This window comes from Haliotis rubra, unplaced genomic scaffold (assembly GCF_003918875.1).
Source record: "Haliotis rubra isolate DU_JTF1 unplaced genomic scaffold, ASM391887v1 Scf237, whole genome shotgun sequence".
In the NCBI taxonomy this organism is placed as follows: Eukaryota; Metazoa; Mollusca; class Gastropoda; order Lepetellida; family Haliotidae; genus Haliotis; species Haliotis rubra.
The window spans coordinates 1128562-1133752 of NW_025766414.1; positions in this window are offsets into that span (position 1 = coordinate 1128562).

Here is a 5191-nt window from a genome sequence, read left to right on the forward strand (position 1 = left end):
GGCACCACCCAAACTGGGGACTGGTTATTGCGGAATGATGTCAACGTGTATTAAAGTTGTTAAATATTGTTTAACAGATTAATAAATATCAAAACGTAACAAATACAATATTATAAGTAATTTAATTTTGATTGTAAGTCATCATGCTACACAGTTTATACGTACCAAAGAATATATACAAACCCTGAGAACAAAATAAATGATATCCCCCGGTCGATTGGCTTATCGCCTTTTGACTCGCGTGCGGAAGTCAAAGAAGCGCACAAACAATGCCTTTGACATCGCACTGCGTGGTTTGTGGGATGGCGTTCTTGCGAACTGTGGGCAGTTTGATGGTGGTGGTGGAATTGGGTTTAACGTCGTGCTTGAGAATATTTCGCTCATATGACGACGTGCATGCGTGTGTATGTGTATGTGCGGCTGCTTGTACTAGCCCAGACTGAAGCTGGTTTTATAGTGCCAGCCCACTGAGATACCATATGCCGCAGTGAAGCCCCACTCAGACACATTATACTGACTCCGAGCCGACCAGTCCTTGATGTACCCATTAATGCCGAGCGCCAGGCAGGGACCAACAAGTACCATATTTGAACGTATTTTGGTATGACGCAGTCGGGGATCGAACCCGCACTCCGGGCGGACGCTCTAACCACTACACCACGGAGGCGGTCTTGGGCAGTTTGAGTACTATGTGGTCGAATAGCGTTTTATCAATATTCAACGTAGGGAAACACCACACATGGACATTGTACCAATGTTTGGAATCGAGCACTTTAAACACACGGAGCCCTACCCCACGATCGAGCTGCCTAGTAAAACTGTAGTTCACCAATAGTTTTGTAATAGGTGAAAAGTGTCTGGTCTATTTATTCAGTTTTCTCAACAGTTCTTTTAATTATCCCTTTCATATTGCATATATGTTAATAGCGTTCGGTCCATACGAATTTAAGCAACATGCTGCTTAAACGTTTCAAATGTGCGTGATGTATATTATTTCCATGCTTAGATCGCTCCATTTCATTAGTATCGTTGATGTGGCACTTAATTCCATCACCATTAAACGTTATCTTATCTTGTCATATCGTCACAGTAATATATACATGTCGTAAATGTTATTTAAGATTGTACAACCAGCGTATAAGATTTGAACAGTAATAAATCGTGAATACACAATGCCATTTCAAAAGGGGTCATATGTAACAGGTTTCTAGTACTTTCGTTAGGCTGAGTCCCATCCGGGATTCGAAATTATACACTCAGATTCAGGCACCCAGTCGCCAGCACACGATGTCAGCCATCTAACCCACGTGGAATTATAAGCCCTGGCTGAGAGGGTTAATAGGACACAGCCTGACAAAAGTAAGTAGATTTTGCATGTACTGAGAAAGCGTACAAATCGTCTTAAAAAAACACCAGTTTCACCGATTTTATGTTTTGAGGCCGCTTAATGTTAATATTGTGTCCGAAAAGGAAACTTCAAAAATATTCTAGTAGGCCTACATAAGAAATAGTCTAGTAGCTTACACGTAACTTCCTTCCGTCAGCGTTCATCAAATCTAGAAGCTCATTTGTACAGTAAATCTCCTAAATAATGCTTGGGCCTTATGGTTTCTGCAATATCCCAAACGTTGCTTGTGCCCTAGCGATCTTTGAATACTGCTCTAACAATACTATATTACTATAAACTCAAATGAATTAAAGGACCACCCGATTTTCTTTTCATTTCACTGTAATTATGAACGAATTGGAACTAAAGTAATAAGAAAGAAAATGAAGGTCTTTACTTCTATTGAGAAGGAAATGTCATTGGTTTTACGCCGCTTTTAGCAATATTCCAGCAACATCACGGCGGGGGACACCAGAAATGGGCTTCACACATTGTGCCCATGTGGGGATTCGAACCCTGGTCTTCGGCGTGGCGAGCCAACGCTTTAACGATTAGGCTACTCCACCGCCCCCCGCCTTGAGGAGTTGCAAGAGGCGACGAAAATTGAATGCGGCCATGACGGGAGACTTAGTTGATTTTGAGTCTCTGGGTAACTCAACGCTTTGGGTGTTGCTCTTGCTATCGGTCACTGGTTCGTCTGCCCCGACTGTTGCTCTGCCGGTATTTATCAGAGTTTTGTCACATATTAACGCCCTCATAAGCTTACAAATTTTGTGTGTTACGACTGATGGTTTGGATGGGGGCACATCAGTTCTATTTCATTATAAGCCGATGGGGCAACCGAGTGGTTAAAATGTTCACCCGTCACCCATAAAAGCAAGGCTCGGTACCCCTTAATTATGGGTACACATTTGTCTTATTCCAGTTTCACTCGCTCGCTCACTCACTCACTCATTCATTCAAGAAGAATTGTTGTGCTTACTGTACCCTGGACCACTGACCTCGAAGTACCGCAATAAAGTCCCATATGTCTGTAACTAGGAGACTTCTATCCGATTATCTACGGTACACCCATCTCCCCGTTCTCTTAATACTCCGTCTATAACGCAAAATGTCGTGACCCGGCAAACCTATAAAACAATGACCCCCGAGACCCATCGTTTGTGTTTACTGCAGTTGTATCAACACTCCGGGCGTGACACTCGACCTTATCTATGTCCCATAAAGGATGTAATTCCGTGACTAAGAATACACCAAGCAGACTTTACGCAATTATCGTTTTCCGCAGTGACTCATGACACGATCTTTCAACAAACACTTCAGAATGAACACGCCGAGACCATGTTTTTTCTAGTGTTTATAATCCCAATATGAAACAAACTATAGGATTTACTTGGAAAATCGCCAGATCTTCTGCATTGTATATTACCAACCAACCAAAATTATCAGTTTTGTTTGGAAACGGAATCATTTCACGAATGACAGAATAATGATTTATTCATACCTAATACTGTTATGGCCAATATATGTCCTAAAACATTAGTTGTGTATGAAGTCATGGTATGCTTGTCAGAGGAGTAAGTAAGACAATACTATTTAAAATACATTTAATATATATTTAAAGGCTGGGGCACGTTATGTTGGCAACTTCTAATTAGTCCCTCGCATGACACGTAAGTGTATCAGTATATTTAGAGAGGGTAGGACAAAATCCCAACCTGACAAATTAAAATTTCCTTGAACATTCACACCTAATACTACTCTTAAATTCGTAACCTTCTTAGTGTACCAAAAATCCATCTAATTCTAATTTAACTCCTCCCTTATTGCTCTTCAGTACTTCCATTTTGGAACACTGATAAAAGTTGTCATCATCACAGACACATTTATACAATTTATCAATGCACCCACTGGCCCTGTTACGACAACATGCTAATCATCTTATCTCATTGGCCTGTCATGAAAACATGATAATTAACTCACTGGGTTCTTGGTGAAAAAGAGTAGCAATAACATAAAACAAGGGATTTTGTCCTATGTTGGTCATTTTGATGTGGGATTTTGTCCAAAGACATTTTGTCCTATAGGATACCAGTGTGGTTAGATCGAATACCTCGTATGTCATAAATGTACCATTGTGGTTAGATCTAATACCTCGTATGTCATAAACGTACCATTGTGGTTAGATCTAATACCCCGTATGTCATAAATGTACCATTGTGGTTAGATCTAATACCTCGTATGTCATAAATGTACCATTGTGGTTAGATCTAATACCTCGTATGTCATAAACGTACCAGTGTGGTTAGATCTAATCTCTTTTATGTCATAAATGTACCATTGTGGTTAGATCTAATTCCTCGTATGTCATAAATGTACCAGTGTGGTTAGATCTAATCTCTTGTATGTCATAAATGTACCATTGTAATTGGATCTAATATTTCGTATGTCGTTCACGGCACTGTGATCAGCTCTATCCCATCGTCTGTTATTATTTCATTATTATAATTAGTTTTATCTGACGTATGTAATAAATGTAATTATGATTGGTCTTCCCTCGTATATCATAGGTGTACCCTTATAATTAGTTGTAATCTTTCGCTTGACAGGAATTGTAATAAACTCTACTCCATCCAATATAATCTATGATATATTATAGTCCTATTCCCTCTTACGTATATTAATTGTCATAAATGTTACACATAACAGTCATCCCTATTTCATACCTGCCCAATAATATATAATATAACTAGCCCAAACTCATCTTACGTCCTAAATGTAACATCATAATAGGTGATGGTTTCGTCAAGTCATATAAATGTAACCAGTAGCAACAGGTTTGCATGCATGAACCGTAGTATTTACTTGAATATATTTTAAGGTTTATGAAAACATAAACTACACAAAGCATCCAAACAACGTATATACAATTGTACTTACATCCCTGTATTCCCCTAGTTGTTTAACTGGCACAAAATAACATTCGTCTAAACATGGTGTCGTCCGATGCTTATTGGGCTATATTTACCTAGCGTTTCGATTGAAGCATTTGCTAACTTAAGGGCTGGCAGTGTGTGGCGACCTATCAGATTAATGCCTCAGTGCATGCACTCCGGGTGATAGTGGTATGTTATCTGCCGCCAAGCGGACATCCTAGCTGTATACAGAGATTCCAGTGTATCCTGACCCACTCCAGAATCGCATTACCGTAAATCATCGATTAGACGAGGCCTCGCGCGCAAAAAGGATTTATTGTGTAAATTTACCATTTTATTTTTCTCCGTAAATTTCTTTGCATTGCATAAACCGCACTTATAGATGAAACGAGATTTAAATTCCTTTACTTCAGTGACAATGTTGAGAACTTTGTGTACTTGATTATTAATTAGTATGACTGACTGACTGACTGAGTGAGTTTGGTTTTACGCCGCTTTTAGCAATATTCCAGCAACATCACGGCGCGGGACACCAGAAATGGGCTTCACCAGAAATGGGCTTCACACATTGTAGATTCTTACTATGAGCAGAGACGATATAGATGGTGGAGACAACATACCGATATGGTCTCTGATATAAGATATCTGGTGTTATAGTGTTTTGACTGAAAACGAAGTGGCGGTGCACCCTTTGGAAATGTAAGTTTACATTTTGTCGACATTTTTTAATCATGAAAACATTTTGTTTACTTCTCACTTTAATCTGGATTTGCTCAAGACGGGCGTCTATTTGTTGCACGGTGGGGCGTGGTCGGGCTTCAGCTAGACGTTTGTGTCATGGCAGGAGTTCATCTAAAACATTACTGGG